Source organism: Ornithorhynchus anatinus, chromosome 3, assembly GCF_004115215.2.
Source record: "Ornithorhynchus anatinus isolate Pmale09 chromosome 3, mOrnAna1.pri.v4, whole genome shotgun sequence".
Taxonomy (NCBI): domain Eukaryota; kingdom Metazoa; phylum Chordata; class Mammalia; order Monotremata; family Ornithorhynchidae; genus Ornithorhynchus; species Ornithorhynchus anatinus.
This window is the reverse complement of record NC_041730.1, coordinates 33,186,175-33,211,456: the sequence shown is the minus strand read 5'-3', so window position 1 is coordinate 33,211,456 and position 25,282 is coordinate 33,186,175. Positions and strand designations below refer to the sequence as shown.

Below are 25,282 nucleotides of genomic sequence, written 5' to 3'. Positions count from 1 at the left end.
GTGGTGTGATTTCTAAGGATTTAACAAGAGGCAACTGGGTGTGAATACTTGGACAGCACAGTTGTGGGCAGGGAATTTGTTGTATTCTCCCAAGCGCTTAGTATAGTGCTTTGCAAACAGTAAGCGCCCCATAAATACTTCTGAATGAATGAATCACCTAAAGGAGAAAGACCTGAGACCTTAATAGGGAAGATGTGAACTGTGAATGCTAAACGCAGTGTATGACAAAGGAAAATTGATTATAAAAGGGAGGCACCTGAGGAATCCTCCCCTACTTTTCTCCCTCTGGTTGTTTGAGAGGTCAGGACACTCTCTTCTAGGGGTCCCTCTAGATGGTAAACCTGAATTTCACTAGTTAAACCAATAAACCTTTGGAAACACCCATTTGGGACAACTGCTGATTGGATTAGAGTGTTGGGGATAGCAGTTTCTAGCTCATTCCCTAGATAGTTACGGCCCCTTTGCCACCCGTATTATCACATCAATTAACATCCAGGTGCTGAAGGCAGTGGGTGGAGGTAATGCATTCTTCCCCTCCAGGTGAGGTCAAGGGTAAGGCTGCAGGTCAGCCCTTGAAGAGGTTTAACAGCCACTTATCTTCCTTCCAGGAGGGAGAAAGAAGCTCAGGAAAGAGAGAGTGAGAGAGTGAGAGTGAGCACTCCAGTGGCTCAGGCTTTGGAAGGATAAAGCAGCAGAGGTGTGCCAGTGCTGAAGACCCAGTTGGAAACCACAGCTGGACACGATGTAGAGTGAGTTCATATTTTCTCCCTCCAGTCTCAAGTCTGTACCAGTTCCATGCTCTGTGACCCAATCTACCATCTCAGATCACTTTTAAGTTTGACCGTAAACTCTCTGAGGAAAGGGAGCAGGTATTCTATCTCTAGGGTCATCTCCCAGATTCTTTTACAGTGCTCACTTCAGTAGGGTTCGGCATAAGGTCAACTCAGAAGCCAATTTTACACTTGGAGTTTATAACAAAAGGCAGTGGCTGGTGACTTGAGCTCTAGTCCTAATTTACCCAAATAATTGATCATTCACTGATTGATTGAAGTGACATTTATAAAGTCAGCTCTGTCATGAAGGCAAACTATCAATGATATATATATATATAATATATAGATATATGCATATATGGATCAATAAGTTTGATTGTTTTTTCTCTGCTAAATTAATAATGATTGTGGTAAATGTTAATGTTTTGTATCAAACATTGTACTAAGTGGGCTAGATGAAAGATAATCGAGTCACACATGGGACTCAGTCAAGGTAGAGGAAGAACAGATATTGAATTGCCATTTTGCAGATGAAGGAACTAAGGTGCAGAGAAGTAATTTACATAGAAGACTATTACACCACAGGCAAATCGTGGAGTAGGGGTTAGAACCCAGATCCTCTGGCTCCCAGACCTGGGCTCTTTCTACTAGGCCACGTTGTTTCTGTGAGACTATAAACTCTTTTGAGAGTTGAGGGTTGGGGTTATACCTTTTTTCTAAATGAACTTCTCATTCTCAGTTGCTTTTCCCACCTGTAACTTATTTAAGTGTGTCCCTCTCTCTCTCTCTCAAATTGTAACCTGCTTGAGGTCAGGGGTCACATCTATTGTAAATAATAATAATGTTGGCATTTAAGTGCTTACTAAGTGTAGAGCACTGTTCTAAGTGCTGGGGTAGATACAGGGTAATCAAGTACCCATGTGGGGCTCACAGTCTTAATCCCCATTTTACAGATGAGGTAACTGAGGCACTGAGAAGTCAAGTGACTTGCCCAAAGTCACACAGCTGACAAGTGGAAGAGCTGGGATTAGAACCCATGACCTCTGACTCCTAAGCCTGTGCTCTACTCTCCCAAACACTTAGTAAAATGTTCTGCCCACAGTAGGGGATCAACAAATACACAGATTGATTAAATGATTAGACAGATATGCGGTCAGGAGATCAGACACAGTCCATGTCCCATTTTACAGATGAACTTGTGGCCCAGAGAAGAATAATATTGGTATTTGTTAAGCGCTTACTATGTGCAAACCACTGTTCTAAGGGCTGGGGTAGATACAGGATAATCAGGTTGTCCCACGTGAGGCTCACAGTCTTCATCCTCATTTTACAGATGAGGGAAATGAGGCACAGAGAAGTGAAGTGACTTGCCCACAGTCACACAGCTGACAAGTGGCAGAGCCGGGATTCGAACCCCTGACCTCTGACTCCCAAGCCCGGGCTCGTTCAAGTTCAGTGACTTGTCCCAAGTCACACAGCAGGCCAGTGGCAGAGCTGGAACTTGAACCAGAGAAAAATGCTTCCTGGTCCTGTACTCTGTCCAATAGGCCAGGCTGCAGAAATGTGATGCATCATAAAATATCTAGCTGACTCTCAGCCGATATCTTCAGCTAATGTATAATGGGGACCTCTGAGTAATTGGCACAAGGCACACACACAATTTTCAATAGATTTTACTTGTTCTTTTATCTTTTCCCCTAATGGAATTGAGCAGAGATGCCTAAGAAAAGCTCTGGTCTGTTTGGGAGTTTGTAATAAAAAAAAAAAAAAAAAGGTGAGCACTTTTTTCATTCATTCAATTGCATTTATTGAGCTCTTATTGTGTACAGAGCACTCTTTTAAGCACTTAGGAGAGTACAACATAATAAACAGACACATTCCCTGCCCACAATGATCTTATAGTCTAGACGGGGAAACCGACATTAATATAAATAAATTACAGATATATACCTAACTGTCATGGGGCTAGGTGGGTGAAGAATAAAGGAAGCAAGTCAAGGTGATGCAGAAGGGATTGGGAGAAGAGGAAAGTAGGGCTCAGTCAGGGAAGGCCTCTTGGAGGAGATGTCCCTTCAATAAGGCTTTGAAGCTGGGAGAGAGTAATTGTCTGTTGGATTTCTGGAGGGAGGACATTCCAGTCCAGAGGCAGATTGTGGGCAAGGGATCAGCGTTGAAAGAGAGAAGATCGAAGTTCAGTGGGAAAGCAAGGCCTGATGAGAAGGAGCAGGACCTAGTAGGATGAGAATGGGCCTGGGAGTCAGAGGACCTAGGTTCTGATCCCAGCTCTGCCAATTGCTAGCTGTGTGACCTTGGACAAGTCACTTTTCTGTTCCTCAGTTCCCTCATCTGTAAAGTAGGGATACATTACCTGTTCTCCCTCCTACTTAGACTGTGGGACTGGGACTGTGTCCAACTAGATAAAAGTGAACCTACCCCACTGCTTAGAATAATAATAATAATGACTGTGGTATTTGTTAAGCACTTACTGTATGCCAGGCACTGTAATTAATTAATTAATGTTGGTATTTGTTGAGCGCTTACTATGTGCAGAGCACTGTTCTAAGCGCTGGGGTAGACATAGGGGAATCAGGTTGTCCCACGTGGGGCTCACAGTCTTAATCCCCATTTTACAGATGAGGGAACTGAGGCACAGAGAAGTTAAGTGACTTGCCCACAGTCACACAGCTGACAAGTGGCAGAGCTGGGATTCGAACTCATGAGCCCTGACTCCAAAGCCCATGCTCTTTCCACTGCGCCACGCTGCTTCTCCAAACTCTGGGTGGATACATGCAAGTCGGGTTGGACACAGTCCCTGTCCTACATGGGGTTCACAGTCTTAATCCCCATTTTATAGATGAAGTAGCTGAGAAGTGAAGTGATTTGCCCAGGGTCACACAGCAGACAAGTGGCAGAGCTGGGATTAGAACCCATGGCCTTCTGCCTCCCAAACCCCGTGTTCTATCCACTATTCTATGCTGCTACTCCTTGTTTGAAACACAGTGCTTAACAAATGCTGCTAAAATAGTCTGCCCAAGTGCTGGTCTGCTCCCTCTGGTTCACAGCCTGTCCCAGGAGCTCTGTGAGGATGGCTCCTCTTGTGAGACTTTCGGCCACAGAGGGAGAGCCAATTGGCTCCGCGCAGTTGCTTCAGTGGCAGGGAGTGCCTGGGAGAGAATCATCCTGCTCCTCAGAGAGGCAACATGGTCAAACACCTCCTCATTTTGCCCCACCCTGCCCAGAAATTAGTTTCAAGGAATGAAATGTGGTTTTTGACTGGCAAAAAACCGGCTCGTCACTTCAGGCGAAACTGGTGAAATGGTGTGAAATTGTTTTTCATTTTGGTTTGCACAGCTGTATTGCTGGCTTTTCAAAGTACCTTTTTGCCCTGCTCATTCTCACCCTCAGCCAGAAATTTTAAGTGTAGTCCTTGTAAAAATGCACTTAAGAGTCCATCATTCCTGCAGCCCTGTAAAGGAAAGCTCCATCCAGCTGCTGTTGATGGAGCCTCTCCTCATTGTTTTGGCACAGCTCTAGTTCAGTGACTCTTTTTCTTTTATGCTAACTTGTTTGCTCAGGTATTGGAATTTAGAGTTTTCCTTCTTTTTAGAAATTCACACTCCTCCTGGCAAAGCTTGAACTGTTTTTATTGCTAATAATTATACCTACAGCTAAAATAAATACTTTCCCACGGATGCACTGGAGTCCAGTATGGTTATGTATATTGATGTAGCTTTAGAGGCTGGGTTGTACAACTAGTATTTCTGCTGTTCTGGCTTTGCATATTGACAGATCTTAAAGGCACAGACACTCTGCAGTACAAAAATAAAGGCACTGCAGGCCAGTTTTTAATGAGAAAGAGAAAGGTGTGTTGTTTCTTCTTGTCTTTGAGTAGAGGGAAACATTTCTTTCAGGATGTCTGGACAGAATGAAAGCTTCTGGAAAGGGAAGGTTGGATGCTTTTAATTCATACCAGTTAGTACTTAACTTGGGGCCATTCAAATGGGGTAGAAAAGAAATGTACTCTTTAATGATGTCAGGGAGCTTATAAGAGCATTAGATCTAGAACTAAGTATCTTCTCTCCTAGATAATATGGCTAGAGAAAGAAAGGGAAATGAGAGAGAGCAAAGGAAAGACTTGGCCTTCAGATTCAGAGAGATGCTACTGACGGTTAGACTTTATCAGTGTGTGCAGGCGTGGCTGATAAGACTGATGTATGACTGACAATTGCCTCTTGCTAGGCTGTTATATTTGATACTGACAGTATCTGGAACAGCTTCTGTTATTCAATCGTATTTATTGAGTACTTACTGTCTGCAGAGCACTGAACTAAGCATAGTGTCATGATCTCCCCCAAGACTCTGCTCCAAGATAGTGCATTTCCAATCATAGCACCAAGATGATCGCCCTCCAAGTTGTTTGCGGCACTGCCGCATTCTTTGAGGTTTTGCTTCATTGTGCTTTTGGAATGTTTTATCTATCTGCCCTTTTATGGTTTCCCCATTACCACTCACCATCCAGCAGCTGTTTGAATATCCTGTTTCAACTCAATTCTTTCTCCCATGCCCTGCTCCATGAAGGTGTGTTGTACAAACACTGATTCGGAGTTGGTGGTCTGATTGCATTTCGGGTTGTACTGAGAAGCAGTGTGGCCTAGTGGAAAGAACACAGGCCTGGGAGTCGGAGGACATGAGTTCTAATTTCACCTCTAATTTCACCTCTACCAACTGCTAGCTCTTGACCTTGAGCAAGTCACTTAACTTCTATGTGCCTCGGTTTCCCCAACTGTAAAATGGGGTTTAAACATCTGTTCTCCTTCCTAATTAGACTATTAAGCCTCTGTGGACAGGGACTGTGTCCAAGTGGATTAACCGGATTTACCCTGGCGCTTAGAATAGTGTTTGACACATACCATAAAAAACAAACAAATGCACTGTGTGTGATCCTGTCAAGTGGTGTTGAGAGTGCTTCCCAAAATTGATATATCTTTCTAGTTAGGAAGAAGATTGGACACTGTACAGCCGTGTCTCCTACACGCTCACTGAGTTTCCCAAAGAATAAATTCATTTGTTCATGTTAAACATTCAAAGGTTCATCATTTGACAGTGTGCTTCCCAGATAACACCCCTCTCCCCCCAAAGTCTGACTCACACCTGAGTGTTGTGTGGGGGTGAAACAATCAGAAGTAGGGAAATTCCTGCTGGGACTTTGCCAACACTGGGAAAGGTTTCTGACCCAATACTAATTATATTACTGTGGTATTTGTTAGGCACTTACTATGCATCCAACACTGTACTAAGCACTGGGATAAATTCAAGATAATCAGGTCCCATCTGGAGTTGACAGTCTAAGTAGGAGGGAGAACAGTTATTGAATACCCATTTTGCAGATGAGGGAACTGAGGCACAGAGAAGTTATTTGACTTGCCTGAGGTCACACAACAGACAAGTGGTGAAGCTGGGATTAGAATCCAGGTCCTCTGACTCCTGGGCCCATGCTCTTTCCACCAGAGAGTCTCAGGAGGTAACGGACAAGGCGGAAATGCTGAAAACATCTAGCTAACTTGGGTGGAAGATTTGAATGGTTACTTTCTCTGCCTCCCACAGCCACTTCCAGCTATAGCCCCATCTTCCACCTCTCATTCCTCTCTCAAATGCCAGAAAGGGTGGCTGTATATACCCATTACCTTCACTTTCTCTCTACCAACCCTCTTCTTGATCCACTTCTGCCAGGTCTACCCTGGCAACCACCTGCTGGTTTATGGCCTTATGGCATAAGATCAATATCATGTATGATCATTCTGGCCATAAATGGGTTTGGTACATAAAATTCTGATTGCACACTTCACAAAGTACTGCCACTTGTTGCACCCCGATGGGAACATGTTTGGCAGGATGAGCGTGAGTGGTGTTACACAAACCACTAACACTATAGTCAATTCCTTTTTGAAGATTCTCAGCCCCAAAGGCTGGATGGGAGCCCATCTGTCAATTTATGACAGATACTTCTCCCCCATTATCCTTATCATCACCCAGGTAATAGAATTCAGGCACAGCATCCAACTCTGCACCACCTGTGGAGATCCTTGGTTATATGCAGGCAACGAAGTACATCTCTTGTCCTTCTCATCTTGTAGACCTTGACAGGTATACCAGCAAACCCCAGAGCTTTCCTATTCTAAATAGCTCTAAATGGATAGAGAAAGCTGTTTTTTATCACCTGTTGGCTGGAGGAATGTTTTCAGTGGTAGCATTTAGTGAATACTGCTTCTCAACCTTCCAGCCTGAAGGACTGCAAAATCACATTGGCAGAGAAACTATTGACACTTGAGTTATTGGCTGTCAATTTTACTTATCCTGAGGCCAATCAGAAAACAACTTTACTAATTACTGATCACATGTTGGTGCACTGCAATGTTCTAAACACTTGCAAATTACAGAATGAAGAAGGAATAGCACAGTCCCCCTAGCTAGTACCCACAAAATCAACCTTAGGTTCTCAAGGTGAGACCGACTGGATTGAAAGTGGAAAAAAAAAACTAGTTAATAGCTCCTGTTTTGTAAATAACAAAGCCACTTAGTGGCCTGTGGGATCCATTCAGATATTGTGAATTACTTCTGCTGTGTCATGCAGGAGTTCCTGTTGCAGAAAGTCACCCAAACTATTCAAAAATCTCAAAAGTGTAGAACAGAGAACATCTGACTCCACAGGAAAGATGCAGCTGCCAGATGAGGGACAGGAAGGAAGGGGAGAAGGGAAGAAAAATTTTTTTTTAAACGTTCCTTTTTTATTTATTTTTTTTTGTCTTAGAGCTTTGGTTCAACTTTGGTTTTGGTTTCAGGGTGTGGGGGTAAAGTATCTTCTTTTATGTGGCTTTGCCTCTACAATGATTGCCAGAACTTTGTTCTGCCCATACCTGTCTTCCATTCCTAGATGGCTGATCCAAGATTTCTGGCTCCTTTCCGCTCATAAAAGGTTCCAGGGGAATTTCACTCCATGAAATGCTTTCACCTTGCAATGTGTATATCACTGAAGAGTCCACTGTCAGAAATACTGAAGGATATTATTACCTTACAAGTGAGAAATGCAGGATATAAAAGCTGATCACAGGATTTGTCACAAAAGTCAGAGTGTGAAGAGAAACCACGGGTTTCTTTTTTTCCCTGTTCACTCTGAAGAGTTCAGGTTTAGAACCAACAGTTGTTCAGAATCGGTTTAGAGGCTGAACGCACCCAAGAAAATAGCCTCTGACTATTATCTGGCTGGCTGACTCAGTCCCCGGTTGTAAGGTAGGGACTTGGAAAGTTGGTTTAATACTCATCATTATATGGCTTAATTAGTACTAATTAGTACCCCAGACCCTGAAGAAACAACTCACCAATGGTTTCTTAGTGGTCTTAAAAAGTTAATACAGTTTAGGAAGAATCCTGCCCACTAAGTACTGGCAGTAAAGTTGTCAATAATTTCAGTAACTCTAGGCAGAGACTGTAGTTTCTTCCCCACAGCCACATTACAATGTGGCTTCTAATGCCCCTAATTCACCCTGCCTTTGGCAGGCTAGAGCACCTTCTCCCACTAGAATTTATAGGCCAGCACCCCTACCCCACCCCAATAATAGTAATTATGGTATTTGTTAAGCACTTCCTATGTGCCAAGCACTGTTCTAAGTTCTGGAGTAAATACAAGATAATCAGGTTGTCCCACGTGGGGCTCACAGTCTTAATCCCCATTTTACAGATGAGGTAACTGAGGCACAGAGAAGTTAAGTGACTTGCTCAAGGCCACACCGCAGACAAGTGGCAGATTCGGGATTAGAACTCATGTCCTCTGACTCTTAAGCCCATGCTTTTCCACTAAGCCACACTGCTTGTCCGCTTCCAAAGGCCACAGGGAGGACCTCCTTCAGACATTTGGCTGCTCTGAGGTGCAAACATCACTTCCTCTTGCTGCTTCTGTTACATTCAGGGAGCAGCATGGCCTAGTGGAAAGAGCGAGGACCCGGGAGTCAGAGAACCTAAGTTTTAATCCTGCCTCTGCCACTTGCCTGCTCTGTGACCTTAAAGAAGTCACTTTAACTTCTCAGTTCCTCAGTTGCCTTATCTGCAAAATGGGGATTGAATGTCTGTTCTCCCTCCTACTTGGACTGTGACCTCCATGTGGGACAGGAACTGTCCCACTTGATTGATTTGTATCTACACTAGTACTTAGAAAAGTGCTTAGCACATAGTAAATGCATAACAAATACCATTTTTAAAAAACCCATCAGCCCAACCCCATCTGGAAGGAGAAAGAAGCAGCATGGTGTAGTGTATAGAACTTGGGCCTGTGAGTCAGAAGGTCATGGGTTCTAATTCTGACCCCAACCCTTGTCTGCTATGTGACCTTGGGCAGTTACTTAACTTCTCTGTGCCTGTTGCCTAATCTGTAAAATGGGGATCAAGACTGTGCTTACTTGTATCCACCCCAGCGCTTAGTACAGTGGCTGATACCCTGTCCTCTTCCTGACTTCCCTGTCACTGTGGACAGTATGACCATCCTTCCCGTCTCTCCAGCCCGCAACCTTGGAGTCATCCTTGACTCAGCTCTCTCATTCACCCCACACATCCAATCCATCACCAATGCCTGCCGGTCTCACCTTTACAATATCGCCGAGATCCGCCCTTTCCTCTCCATCCAAATGGCTATCGTACTGGTACAAGCTCTCATAATATCCTGGCTGGATTATTATGTCAGCCTTCTCTCTGATCTCCCTTCCCCCTGTCTCTCCCCACTCCAGTCTATTCTTCATTCCGCTGCCCGGATCATCTTCCCGCAGAAACACTCTGGGCACGTCACTCCCCTCCTCAAAAACCTCCAGTGGTTGCCTATCAACCTGTGCACGAAACAAAATCTCCTCACTCTTGGCTTCAAAGCTCTCCATCAACCTTGCCCCCTCCTACCTCACCTCCCTTCTCTCTTTCTACTGCCCACCCTGCACCCTCTGCTCCTCTGCCGCTCACCTCCTCACCGTCCCCCGGTCACGCCTATCCTGCTGTCGACCTCTGGCCCAACGTCCTACCACTGTCCTGGAATGTCCTCCCTTCTCACCTCTGCCAAACTAAATCTCTTCCCCCCCTTCAAAGCCTTATTGAGAGCTCACCTCCTCCAAGAGGCCTTCCCAGACTGAGCTTCCCCTTTTCCCTCTGATCCCTCTCTGCTCCTCCTCCACCCTCTGCTCTCTACCCCTTCCCCCCTTCACCTCCCCTCAGCTAAGCCCCCTTTTCCTCTGCTCCTCCCCCTCTCTCTTCCCCTCTCCTCAGCACTGTGCTCATTTGTATATATTTTTATTATCCTATTTATTTTGTTAATGAGGTGTACATCCCCTTGATTCTATTTATCGTGATTATGTTGTCTTGTTTTTGTCTGTCTCCCCCAATTAGACTGTAAGCCTGTCATTGGGCAGGGATTCATTCAATAGTATTTATTGAGTGCTTACTATGTGCAGAGCACTGTACTAAGCACTTGGAGTCTATCTATCTGTTACCAAATCTGTTACAAGGGATTGTATCTCTCTGTTGCCAAATTGTACATTTCAAGTGCTTAGTATAGTGCTCTGCACATAGTAAGTGCTCAATAAATACTATTGAATGAATGAATGAAGTGCTGAACAAATACCATTATTATTATTATTACTCATCCAGGGTTCATGGATGCTGGAGGCTGCTTTTCAGCACAGCCCAGTCCAGAAAACTGCTTCCTGCTTCCTAACACTCCCTAAAATCTTGCTGCTTTCCACTGCCTCCCAGCAGTGAAGTAGCAGTGATATCATCCCTGAAAACTCCTTCCCTCTAGCTCCCTCCCACTCACAAATTACCCTGCTTCTCAGTGCTTCACAGTTCCCTGGAACTTAAATTTAAAACCAGCTGTGTGCTTTTTTTTTTTTTACATGATTGCTTTACTTCAGGGGCGTAGTGTGGGGACATTTTTAGGGGGAAGGGAGGAAGGAGAGGACCCTTATAAAAATTTAAGATGGCTCTAACATATGAGGCAAAGGTGAGGATCTGAGGACTCTGCCCATGCAGAGTAGCCATCTTGATTAGGGCTCTGGTTTAATGCATCATCTTGATTGTCCCAAGAAGTGGCCATCTTGAAAAAGTCAGAACACACACTCCACTACTCCTGTCATGTGTTGCCCTGAGGTAACTGCTTTCCTCACTTCCCATATGAAGCCAGCCCCTCTAAGCTGATCCAGCTCCTCTAGGCTGACAAGAGTCATTTCCTCCATAGGTTTTCACAAGGTACTACTACTACTAGAGAAGCAGCATGGCTCAGTGGAAAGAACACGGGCTTTGGAGTCAGAGGTCACAGGTTCGAATCCCAGCTCAGCCACTTGTCAGCTGTGTGACTTTGGGCAAGTCACTTCACTTCTCGGTGCCTCAGTTCCCTCATCTGTAAAATGGGGATGAAGACTGTGAGCCCCATGTGGGACAACCTCATTCCCCTGTGTCTACCCCAGCGCTTAGAACAGTGCTCGGCACATAGTAAGCGCTTAACAAATACCACCATTATTATAGAGAAGCAGCGTGAAGCAGCGTGGCTCAGTGGAAAGAGCATGGGCTTTGGAGTCAGAGGTCATGGGTTTGAATCCCGGCTCGGCCACTTGTCAGCTGTGTGACTTTGGGCAAGTCACTTAACTTCTCGGTGCCTCAGTTACCTCATCTGTAAAATGGGGATTAAGACTGTGAGCCCCACGTGGGACAACCTGAATGCCCTGTGTCTACCCCAGTGCTTAGAACAGTGCTCGGCACATAGTAAGCGCTTAACAAATACCAACATTATTATTATTATTACTACTAACAATATATTTACTGAGCACTTACCATATGCAGAGCACTGTACTAAGTGCTTGGGAGAGTACAGGAGTCCCCCTTCTAGACTGTGAGCCCGCTGTGGGAAGGGATTGTCTCTCTTTGTTGCTGAATTGCTTAGTACAGTGCTCTGCACACAGTAAGTGCCCAATAAATACGATTGAATGAATGAATGCAATATAAAAGTTTGTAGACACATTCCAGGCTCACAGTGAACTTAGTACTATTAATCATAATTATGGTATTTGTTAAGCGCTTATTAGATGTCAAGCACTGTTCTAAGCACTGGGGTAGATAGTCATTGTCCCACATGGGGCTCACAATCTAGGAGGAAGGACAGGTATTTAGTCTCCATTTTACAGATGAGGAAACTGAGGCACAAAGAAATTAAGTGATTTGCTCAGGCTCATGCGGCATACAACTCAAGTCCTCTGACCGCCCCCGCCCTCCCTCCCCCAGGCCCGTGCTTTTTCCACTAGGTCATACAGCTTCTACTTATGGAAGGCTCTAATGAATAGTCGGGAGAAGTACCTATGCCAATGCTGCAAAAAATAGGCTGGGAAGAGCTACTAGGAAAGCTACAAGTTTAGGCTATGTCCCTCTTCTATAGCCGTGTTGTGTGTGCACAAGTGTGTCTATCACTTTTGAAACCATATGAAAATAGTACTCACACGTGGGTCATCATAGCGAAATGATCACTTTCAACCTCCCCTTTCATTCTAAACCACAGGAGTTGAATTGCCTACAGCGCCTCTCATAAATTCATCCAACTCAGATGCTGACAAGCCCCATGCAGAAGGGCTCAGTGTTAGGGATTCCTGGATACTCCTCAGTGCTCCTGCTCTCATCCTCTTTTCTGTTACCTTCCTGCTTTTGATTTACTTGATTATTCTGCCTCTAAGACTGTAAACTTTTTGTGGTAGTGAATATGTCTACCAACTCTGGGGAAGCAGCAGGGCGTAGTGGATAGAGCACAGGTCTGGGAGTCAGAAGGTCATGGGTTCTACTCTTGACTCCATCATGGGTCTGCTGTGTGGCCTTGGACAAGTCACTTAACTTCTCTGGGCATCACTCACCACATCTGTAGAATGGAGACTAAGACTGTGAGCCACATTCAGGACAGGAACTGTATCTAACCTGCTTTGTTTGTATCCACCCCAGTGTTTAGTATAGTGCCTGGCACATAGTGCTTAACAAATACCACAATTGTTAATTATGTTGTACTCTCCCAAGTGCTTAGTTCAGTGCTCTGCACACAGTCAGTGCTCAATGCCATTGATTTGAGGTTTTGGCCAAGCAGCTCGATGTTAGAAAGATAAAAAAAATTCCAGTATTCCGGTATCTTTCTAAAAATAGAAAAAAGATCAGTCCAGTTTAGACGGTTACCTCTGACCCATAGTCACTGTTCATTAAAGGGCAGTTGGGGACATGCATTGTTCCTCCAGTTAGTGCAGCAGATTTTGGGCGCCGGACCCCCTCATTCCATCTCTGCCTTCCATCATGCACCCGAGTCATGCAGTCATGGCACAACAAAGCACATGAGCGTTACTGTTCATTTGACATCCAGTTTCCTGTATATATCATCTGTTTCCTGTAAATCTCATTTCAATTCAAATGGGAGTCCTCAAGTACCTCTTACCCTTCCTATCTGCTCAACTGGCAATGCTGAAAGGAATGAGCAGCTATAAATTAAACAAACATTTGGTACTTGCCACATCACTAGAGGGGAATCACTATGTCGCTTCAGGAGGGCAGGTGGCCTAGAGATCAGAGAGTGAATGAGCTCTGCCTTCTGGGAGGGGAGAAAATTTTTTGTTGTTGTTGATTTGGTTTGATTTTTTTTTTTTAGAGAGAGAAAATTACTTTATTCGTTAAACAGGAGAAATGCAGATCAAGAAAAAGATGTGTTGTGACATATGCCTCAAGGCATGATATGTAATAGACTAGAGCTTATTTGAGTCACATGAGCAATTACATAATGTGAATATAATTGTGAAGCTCTGAGAGAGAATATGAAAGCTGATTGCTCAGAAATATCCACTAGGGGGCTGGGGTTCTGTTTCTCTCCACCCCTTGTGCAGTTCTTCTTGGTCACCTCCTTTTGTGAAGATAGTGCATGAGTCTGGATAGGAGAAAATCTTTTCCTGTCCTCAACCCCAGCTAAATGCCTGGAATCTTTGGATCAAGACTATGAACAGTTCTTCTTGAAGATTAGGGAGTGACTACTAATCAATTAATGCTATTTACTGAACACTTACTATGGGAAGAGCACTTTACTAAGCACTTAGGAGAGTACAACGGAATTGGCAGACACATTCCCTGCCCATAACGAGCTTAGATTAATTTTAATAGTATGCCTCTTCCCAAAAGCCATAAAGACAAGGCACTCGAGGAGGTGGTTATACCGCTCCCCACTCCAACTTTGAATGCACGTATATTTATTTTGGCACCCTGCCTGGCAAATATATTTCACCCCCTTGGCCATATCTTCTCGAGGTTCTGTATCCTCCTTCTATTATGGCTAGTTTAACCAAGAACTTGGAGGCCACCCAAGCAGTGTTCATCAGATCAAGCCCCTTCTGATTCAGTGATCCTGAGACTCAATAACAAAATGTGAAGCTTCTAAGATGTGTGAAAAAGCATCCTAACTGGGTAAGGACATGCAGAACATGGGTGTTCCTTTAGTTTCCTAATGCAATAGTGTTTATTAAGCAATTCTAATGTGCAGAGCACTGTATTGAGTGCTTGGGGAAAAAATGAACAGATAGGAATTAGATGTATGGTATGTAGTTCCCTAACGTCAGATGTTGGCTATGGTTGTGCTAATTTTACCTTATAGAAAGAAAGAGACCAGTCCCCTTCATACCAGCGTAGAGTTCACCAATGGTTTTGATAATCAGAAATCAAAATATGTGAAATGTTTAAGTGTGACCAAAAGCCATAGGCCTCTGGCCACTCAGATGTTTGAGGTAAACACCTTTTAGGCAGGTATTATATCACCAACTGTGTTAATAAGCATCTGGGAAAATTCAGTGCAAAAGCTCAGCAGACAGAAAGTGCTCAATAAATATCATTGATTAATAGATTGATTCATATTTTAACCTTTAATGTTCAACTGACCGAGAGGCCTTCCCTGACCAAGCACTCATTTCCAGTATCTACCCTCCCCTCTGCATTGACTATGCACTTGGCTGTATAGTCCTTAAGCACTTTGATACCCACCCCAGCCCCACAGCATTAGGTGCCTATCTTTATAGTCTACTGTTCCCCCTATCTGTAATTTAGATCTGTCACCCCTTGTAGACTATAAGCTCCCTGTAGGCAGGGATCATGTCTACCAGCTCTTTTTTTTTCTTATATTTTCCCAAGTGCTTAGCACAGTGATCTACACACCATAGATGTTCAATAAAAACTATTGATTGACCCTTGTCTTGCCCCCATTAATCTCTGAGGACTCAATCTAGTGGAGGAGCCGGTAGTATAGAAATATGAGTAAAAGTATAGATACAATTGGTAAAAACAAAACTAAAAGATGAATAATTAAATTAATTTTAAAAAGAAATAAACAGATAAATGTGTGATTGCTGTGGGGACTGATGGGTTGATATAACCAGGGAGTCAGGAATGAGTTGGAATTGCCTTTTGGAAAAAGTAATTTTTTAGGAGGACTTGGAAGGTGGGGAGAAATGTGATTTGATAGATTTGAGGATAAGGAGTGTTTGGTGCAGAGGGCAGAATGTATGCAATATGTTGGATACAAAAAGCCAGACTGAGGTGCAATTAGGTTAGCTTAGGAGGGGAGAAGAATATGAACTAGGGACTAATGGGAAAAGAGACCAATAAAAATAAAGAAGAGAGATTTGGTAAACAGGTTTGAAGCCAGTGGTGATGTGGAAATATGGAGAGAAATGAGGAAGCTTTTGATAAGTATGATAATTTATTTTATGCTGACAAGGGGAAAGGCTCAAGGCAAGGAGACAATAAGGAGGCTACTGCAGTTGGGAGGTGACAAGAGTTTGGGCCAGGGAGAGGCCACAGTAATAACGATAATGGCATTTAAGCGCTTAAACTGTGCCATTCATTGTGCTAAGCACTGGGGTAGATACAAAACAATCAGGTTGGTTGCAGTCCCTGTTCCATACGGGATTCAGAGTCTGAAGGGGAGGAAGAACAGATATTTAACCTTGATTTTAAAGATAAGGGAAATAAGGTCCAAAGAAGTTAAGTAATTTACCCAAGATCACACAGCCAACAAGGATTAGAGCAGAACCTCTGACTACTAGGCCAGTAGTCTTTCCATTAGGCTGTATTGCTTCTATGAAAGTGCTTGCCATAAATCTGAAGAGGTATGGATGCATCCACGAAATACCATGGGGAAAAAAACCACAATATTTAGGGACAGATTGAATGTGGCAGTTGAAAGAAAAGAGATGTCAAAGATTAGAATTACAGTTTTGGCTCTTGTGGGCAGGAAACGTGATGAGAAGAGACTGTCTGCCTCCCTCTCTTGACTGTAAGCTTGTTGCGGCCCTGGAAAATGTCTACAAACTCTGATGTATTGTACTCTCCCAGTGCTTATTACAGTGCTCTGCACACAGTAAGTGCAGTAAATGCCATTTTTTAAAAACCGAAACATCCATACTGCTTAGTACAGTTCATTGTACTCAGAAGGTTCTTATTAAGATGATACCAAGCTTGTGAGCTTCTGAAACATGAAGAGTGATGTTCTTGTTGACTCAAAATGGAAAGAAAGGAAGAAGAGGAGGCTTAGGAAGGAAGGTGAGCTGTCTTGTTCTTGCCATATTGAGGTTAAGGTGCAGGGGGGACCATCTCTATAGATATATCCTAGAAGGAGTGAGGATATGCAAGATTGTAAATGGGTATGGTCAGGACTATAGGTAGATTTGGAAGTCATATACATAAAGGTAATAGATTGCCATATGCCACTTTTCCATCCCCTTCCTACCCACTTGACTACCTCCTCTCATCTCTTGAAAACACTTGGGCTCCCTTATGGGTGGAGATCATCTCTACCAATTCTGGACTCTCCATAGTGCTTAATACAGTGCTCTGCATGCAGTAAGCCCTCAGTAAATACCATTGATTGATTATGATCTTCTCTCCTTTGCTACTATCTTCAAACTTTTTTGGACACTACTTCACCATTTACCTATCATACCATCTCCCTCTCCTGTTCAAATTCCTTGATAGACTGTATACAACCATTGCCTTCTCTTCCTCTCTACCATCTTTCTCCTAGACCTACTATAGTCCTATTTCCTCCCCCTTCACTCCACTGAGATGGTTCTTTTCAAGGTCAACAATAACCTCCTTCTTGCCAAATCTAATTAACTTTACTCCATCTTAATCGTCAATTTATTGGCTACTTTCATTCCTGTGGACCACTCATTCATTCATTCAGTCATATTTATTGAGCACTTACTACCTGCAGAGCACTGTACTAAGTCCTTGGAAAGTACAATTTGGCAACAGATAACTCCTGGAAACATTATTTAATCTTGATTTTTCTGACTCTGCCCTCCTCTGGCTCTCCTCATCTGTCTGGCTGATCCTTCTCAGACTCTTTCACTGCCTCTATCTCTATCTCCCAGTCCCTAATTGCAAGCATCCTTCAAGGCCTGGTTCTGGGTCATCACCTCTTGTCAATTTACAGACTCCCTCAAGGAGTTCATCAGCTCCCACAGCTTCAATTATCCTCCTCCATGTCAATGGCTCCTTACACTGATGCCCTGGCAGGAAATAAAGCTCAGTATGTCTCAAACGGAACTCTTCATATTCCCTCCAAAAGTCCCTCCTTCTAACTTTCCCATAGATGACATCACCATTCTCAAACCCATAACTATATTAACCTTGACTCTTCCCTCTCTTTCCACCTCCATTTTCATTTTGCCATCAACACCTATCAGTTCTTCCTATTGAACATTTCCAGAACCTAGCCCTTCCCCTCAAGCTAAACAGTCACCATAATGGTCCAACCACTTGTACAGTTCTGGCTTGACTACTGACTCAAACTCCATCAATTAATGATATTTATTGAGTGCTTTTGTGGATCACTGTACTAAGCATGTGGGACAGTACATTAAACAGATATGATCTCTCAACTTCTCACTGACCACTCTGCTTCCAGTTTCTCCCCTCTTTGATGAGGGCTTTGCTGCTGCCTCAATCATTTTTCTCACTTGGAATTTCTCCCCACTTCTCACAACCCTGCAGTTGTTACCCACTTCCCTATGCATAAGGCAGAAACTCCAGACCATTGGCTTTTAGACACTCAATCATCTTTCTCTCCCTACTTTATCCACCTTTTCCTACTACATCCCAGCTCACATACTTAATTACTACTTATTGGACTTCATTGTCATCCCTACCACCAGCCACCTTGTACTTCTGCCCTCTCATCTGCCTGGGCTGCCCTTCCTCTTCATATCTGGCAGACAACTGCTCACCCCATCTTCAAAGAACTGAAATCACATTTCCTCCAGATGGCCTTCCCTGATTGATTCCTCATCTTCCACCCTTTATTTCCCCAAATTCCACTTCAACAGTTCATCACCCAAGTATTTGGTACTCACCCTACCCCAACACACACACTTTGTAACACTTATGTTCCTAGCTTTCTTTATGTAGTAACACTTTGTCCAATCTGTAATTTAGTGTCCAACGAGATTAAAAACTCCCTTAGGGCTGATAGCATGTCTACTAATTCTACTGTTCTCTTCCAAGTGTTCAGACCAGTACTCTGCACAGAGGAGGTGATCAAAATAGCTGATTGCTTGGCTGAAAGGAGGTGATTGGAGACCTTGGCAATGATTAGAAGAGAGGGAAAACTATATTACAGGGAAGTGAGAAGAGACTTGGTAGAGAGGAAGTAAAGGCAACAGTTGTATTCAGCCCATTCAAGGAATTTGGAGAGGAACAGGAAAAGGCAGATGAGATGATAGCTGGAGGATGTGGTGAGAGACTTGAGCTTGTTTGAAGATTAAGGGGAAGCAGTCAAAGAGGAGAGAGGGGTTGAAGATAGCAGTAAAAGAGGCACAGAAGGAGAAGCAAGTATTTTTAAGAGGTGGCAAGAGGTGGGAGCAGTGGCACAAGTAGAGGTAGATTTTAGGGGAGGCAAGAGCCTCTTGCTGAGGAACAATATTAGGGAATGAGGGAAAAGGAGAAGAGAGAACAGCAGAACACTGAGGAAGTGAGGGTTTTTCTCCTCTTCAAGAGGGAGCTGGATGGTTGGGCTGAGGGTAGAATGACCCTTTCATACTTTTGCCATGCTTTCTTCAATTGCTCCTGGTAATGCCACTCTCATTAACATATTACAAAATCAACTCACACTGTTTTGCTCCTCTACATCTGAATTTATCCCAGTTTTTTTATTTCTATTTTAGACTCTCTGTATCTATTACTGATGAATAACTTATACTCCTACTCCCCCTCCTCTATGAGTTTCAGTTTATTCCCTGAGAACCATGGACTAACTACCCAAGCCTTTCCTGCCAGCTGCCTTTGCAGGAAAGAACAGAACTTTTGCAATAGGTTGCAAACTGTTTGTGGGGTTTCCACCCAGCAACCACAGAACGGCTCAGGGTTCAGCTTTTCCCTCAACTCTGTACTTTGAATTGGCCTTAAAAGTCTTATTTGAATTCAACTTGACCCCATGGGCTTATGCTAAATTGCATGGCAGCACTAACATTAATTTGTCCTTGATTGTATTCCATTAACAGACTAGTAGTCCTTCTCACCAGATATGCCCAGACTAGTTAGAATCAAGTAATGTTATCAAATATTACAAGAGAGTGTTCTAGAGAAAGAGGGAAGCAAAGCATCGCAAAGGCCTGGATGACTGTAAACTCCAAAGGGAAAGATCCTTAATTTAGTTTGTACCGATGGCCCTTGCAAATAGGCTTTTGATGATGATGACTTTATTTATTAGATTAATTGTATGTCGTTTCATATGTAAATTAAGGGTAGTCAGGATGATAATCTAGCACCTTTCTTCTTAAGGGTGTGATTAAGTGCATTGTTCATTTAACCTTCCAACCTTGGGCAAGTCACTTAACTTCTCTATGCCTCCGTTACTTCATCTGTAAAATGGGGATTAGGACTGTGAGCCCCATGTGGAACATGGACTGTGTCTAACCCAATTAGCTTGTGTCTACCCCCAGAGCCTAGGACAGTGCTTGAAACATAGTAAACACTTAACAAATAGCATAAAAAAGGATTTTACATTTGAAAATTTGGAAGAGAAAAAATCAATACCAATAAAAAAGAAATACTTAGGACAAAATGATAAATTTAAAAGAATCAGATTACCAAAGAGATATGAGGAAAAGCATTACTGATATTCTTGTCCCTTAATTATATCTGAGTTCTGGAGAAATTAGAAAAAAGAAACATTAAGAAAAAGGAGGATTTTTTTTTAAAAAACATACCATTGCCCTAGAATGGTATGCCTCTGACTCCTAGATTATCAGAACTCATAATCACCTTTCCCAAGAAATCTTAGAGATGTGTCTACTCCTCTAACTGATACACAGGTGTCCTTGCTTGGACCTTTGGGCTTCAAGGACTTCAGCTAAAGCAGACATTTTACAGGGATAAATTTGCCCTTTGCCAAACCGGGACAAGAAAAATTCTAGAGTATGTTGTAAGCATGCATAAGGAATGAATTGGGTAGTGAATTGTATTTTTCATTCAATAGTATTTATTGAGCGCTTACTATGTGCAGAGCACTGTACTAAGCGCTTGGAATGTACAAATCGGCAACAGGTACAGTCCCTGCCCATTGACAGGCTTACAGTCTAATTGGGGGAGACAGACAGACCAAAACAATAGCAATAAATAGAATCAAGGGGATGTACATCTCATTCAACAAAATAAATAGGGTAATAAAAATATATACAATTGAGCGGACAAGCACAGTGCTGAGGGGAGGGGAAGTGTGTGTGGGGGGATAAATATATTATTTATATCACACCTCATAATCAGGAGTGAGTAAAAAAGTTATCTTTTGAGGTAGGATAGTATCTATAACTCCATTTTACAGATGAGGTAACTGAGGCAGATTAAATAATTTCTTCATACTCAGGCTTCCAGTCAATTGAAGGCATTAGAACTCTGAACCTTCCCCTCCTCCATTATGTCATTCTGCAAAATATGTCTTTCTCTATCCACAAACTCTTCCCCAGCCATCTCATATTTTAAAATCTCCTTTCAAAAGACCCCTGCTATGCAGAATACTCCTAATTGTCAACCTTAGTACAGCCCCCTTCAGATTTGAGGTTGTAGAATATTCCTAAGAATTTTAGGTGTTTCAAAACCAGATGCTTAGACCACAAAGTGATGATTTAATCATATTCAAAAATAAGCAGTGCTCTGGTTTGCTCATTTTAAAAATCCCCTTGTATTTCATTAACTCATTTGACTTTTCCTTTCAACTGTCAATTTTTTCCTCTGTTCCAGAGAAAGGGAATTTTAAAATACAAGTCATGGTGGAATCTTAGATTTCATTGGGTTTATTCTCACTGAATTCAATGCATGTAGATATCTTCTGTGCTATTCCTATTCTACTGTACAGAGAAAAAGAGAAAAGGAGGAAAAGGAAGGAACTCTTTGGTAGACTAAATTTGTTCTTGCAGTTTAATTAGGAAATAAAACTAGTGACTGTTCCCCTTCCTCTTATGTTTTTCAGGCAGGCTGCATCCTTAGGAAATGATAAAAGAGCCAAAATCCCCACAGACATCACAGCCGGGTGACCACAAGGGAAAATAAAATACGGCTGGCCTATTTTGCAATCCGTGAGGAAGTTATTCAACATTTGGGAAAGAAATGTAAACACAATGCATGCAAGCGAGCACATGAAATCCTAAAGCAGGATAACAGGAGAGCGTGTTTCCCCATTTCATGTTGCCTCTACTCCCTAGCTGAGATGTTGAATTTTGAGTAATGACACCAACTAAAAATAAACTACTTGTTGGGCCTTAAATATGAGTCCCGTCAGTCTTGGTGACATGAGGTCAAACAATAATGGCCATTTCCTACTCTTTAACCTCTGTAGTGAACAGAAGGAAAAGTGTTCAAAAGAGCCACTGTTATTAAGGGCAGCCTGAAACATTTGACCCCGAACTGTTTTGTTTCTTCAAATTTAAAAGCAACTTGGGAAAGATATGTGAAGTGTGGGGCATTGTGTGTGTGTGTGGGGGGGGGGGGGTTGAGCAATGATTTGGGGAAAATTGAACCTCTTCTATTCCCCAGACAGAAACAATTTTTAGAATCAAACAAGAAATGAACCTTTTCTGAAAATCCCTCAAAACATTTTTTATTCCCTCGGTTTTGGCTGGCTCACGTCACCCCTAGAAATAATCACATTCCAGAAAAAAGGAGTCTTTCCTTGGTGAATTCTAGCTGGGGTTTGGACTAACTCTTAAACTATACTGTGTCAACTTTTGGACACATCCAAGAAAGCCACAAACTCCAAACCTTTCTTCTAAAGAGTTTAAACAGATTTTTACTTATAAAGTTACTCAGTCTATACAAGCAAACACAAACAAGTAGAACTACTTTACAAAAGCTATGGAGCACCATCATTTCCAATATAATTGTCTACAACAAAGTAGGATTTCAATAGATCTTCAGCTTTTGCACTCAGCATAGCTGTGTGCTGGGTGGGAAGGGGGGGAGAAAGAGAATAGTGAGAGGAAGAGAGAGGAGAAAGAAAGAGTGGGGGGAGAGAGAAAATAAGAATGAATGACTATGAGCATGCAATTCTGAATCTGCCAAGAGGAAATATGAAAGAGTATGGGCTATTCTTTTCATTCCAGATATTTGCCAATAAGCATCTATGTGGGGTTACCAAAGGAGGTGAAAGAAAGGGGAAGCTCACAGGTTGAAACATTCCCATCCCTTTTGGAGAAACTACCATTTTCTGGTGCTTGGGGCAAGAGAAAATGCTCTCCAGCTGGTCCTGCATATGTCTTCTGATGATGATGAAAACTTAAAGTGACATTCTTTTTCTCCTTGAAAGTCAATAGTAAGAAAGATATTTGCATTCCATTTAATCCAGCATTCTGTGATGGAATATTTGACCCCACTTAGAGTTGTATTATTTAAGGCATCCTCAGTATCTCTGAAGACAATAGACTATTTGGTTTGAAATACCGCAACCTAATTCTGTAAGGGTAAAGCTCAGGTTTGTCATCTATGCAAAGAATTAGCCTGAAGGAAAGGCTTGCTTTTTTTTCTTTGTTATAATCAAGCCCACTTGCACGACCACTTCAACTACCCCAAAAATGCAGTCTTGGTCGTTTTTTTTTAATCATCCAAAGCTTACACTTAACCAGTCACATGACCAAAATCCTCCCAAGGAAGTTTCTAGTATTGCTGGGACAGTGGATCTAAGGCCTACTGGATCTGTGGAGGAGAAAAATACTGTTCATATTAGCATAACTGTGGTAAGTTGCACTGGGCAGCCCTGATCACCTGAGCAAACCAGCTTTCCGTGAAGCCAGACTGAACTCTGACTCTTACAATTGCACCGCTGACTCAGACTGAGGGGCATCAGTCACACTGATCAACTTCAAGTATATCCTAGGCAATTTTAAATGAGGCAAAGGACCTACTGGCTAATAATAATTAGGGGAAATATCATGTCTGTCAGGGAAAGGCTGTTCATGTAATGTGATATAGTGGTTCTCAATTCTTCCTTTATGGAATTTGTCATTTAGGCTAATCAAACAGGGTATCCCAACTGTTCCTTTCCTGGAAGAGTGGCCCACAAATGAGATGCTTTGCTCTAGCTGAGGAAGTAAGGCTTTGAGCAAATAGGAATAATAATTAATAACTGGTATTTAAGCGCTTACTCTGTGCCAGGAACTATTCTAACCAACTTGGTTAACTTGGACCCAGTTCCTGTCCCACAGAGTGTTCACAGCCTTTGTCCCCATTTTACAGAAGAGAGCACTGAGGCACAGAGAAGTGAAGTTACTTGCCGAAGGTCACACAGACAAGTAGCAGACCTGGGATTAGAACCCAGATCTTTCTGACTCCCGGGCCTGGGCTCTAAACTAGGTTACACTGCTGTTCCAGGCTCACTATCACGGTTGTTGCTTTGTAAAACTCCCCAGTTCATTCAATATCGGTATCACCAGTGTTTATCGTGAGCTGATTCTCTTCAAGATACTGCTTAGTGAACAGACAAAAGACAAAAAAGACACATGCAACCAAATGAAGAAGACAGAGACATGATTTAATGAATATATTGTAGTTAAATGGTAGTCAAGTCTTTCTGGCTGCTTGGACCACAGCTAGCATCCTAACTAAAGAATAGGCAGAGGAGAAAATGAATATTTTCAAAGGTCACCCTGGGCCTTGAAAGCATCACTATAAATTCACTTTGGATTAGAGTCAGAAAAATGCCCTAGAGTTTGGATGTTTCTCTCAAGTTCTTGAGAGTCATGCAGGTAGACTTTAGGCCTGTAATGGTGGAGTGACATCAAGTGAAAGGAGTCTTTGCTTGGGAGAGATTGGAAGGTAAGAAAAGTATGGAAAGGGTCAGGGAAAGGAGCAGAGTCTTCCTTTTCTTTTTTTCAGAAAATTTATCTTTGAGGAGGAGTATGAAGGAAGTCTGGGGATCAGGCAAGGCCTGGGTTTCTCTCCAAACAGAGGCTGAAGGGTGTATGTCAGAGTCACTGTAGAGAAATGAATTAGGTCCTGAACACTCACCCCAGCTGTCCTTTGGGGTGGATAACATCGTATATGTGAATGACCCTGGGGAACCCCAGTAGCTGGGAGGGCATTTGACTCCAAAAAAAAAAATTAAAAATAACAAAATCCAAGTTCCTATTCATGCATTTTCTAACCAAATCTAACATGCAATACTTTCAAAATAATACCTCAAAGTTTAGGAATGTCTCCTTAAGTGACCACATCTTCCCCTGCTAAATGCCACAGTTAACTTGATCTCTGTCAGTGAAAATGCAAGTTTCTTTCATGTATTTGTTCATGAGGAAGCTTTTTCACTGGGTGTTGTCACCAGGAAGAGATCTGTATCTCTAAAAAGGAAGCACACAAAATCAACATGCTGGTTGTCCTGTTAAAAAAAAAAAAAATACAAAACATCATGCTGTGATCTCTTATATTGCCCATTATTAACAAGGTCGCATTAAATAACTGCCTTGTAAATGTTTGCTTAAGCAGTTGCTGAGGAATGTAGGAGAATACAGTGAAGGCAGGGAAAGAGAAACCTTGCTTTTCAGATTTAAGGATTTTTTAAACTAATTTCCAGAGAAGATTTAAACTGTCAATCATATAAGTTTTGAGGCAATGGGAGAAGTTAGCCAGGACATCAAGAAAGGGACAGTCAAAACTGGAAGGATAGGAACACTGACCTGTAACGAAACAATTCAGACCAAGTATCAGAGTAATGGAAGAAATAAACTCCTCCCTTCTTCCCCTCACATGTCGACCCAATCACTGCATTTAGGCAGGACCTTGAAGGAAGCCCAAAAAGGAAGTGTACAAGGTGAGAGAGACAGTCCCACAGTAAGCATTTAATAAATGCTATTAATTGATATTTGAGCACCAACTTGGGCCAAGCACAGCAAAAAGCATTTGGGACTGTGTACAGAAACAAGAAAAGTATTCCTGGACAA

At 42.6% G+C, this 25,282-nt stretch overlaps 1 long non-coding RNA gene across 1 annotated transcript; it reads left to right on the top strand.

Moving 5' to 3' along the window:
• The first annotated feature begins 610 nt into the window (after positions 1-610).
• On the top strand, positions 611-21,618 carry LOC114810017. The gene is made up of 2 exons (XR_003757764.2): positions 611-749; positions 21,325-21,618. It is a non-coding gene; the product is annotated as an uncharacterized LOC114810017 (long non-coding RNA).
• The last annotated feature ends 3,664 nt before the right edge of the window (positions 21,619-25,282 follow it).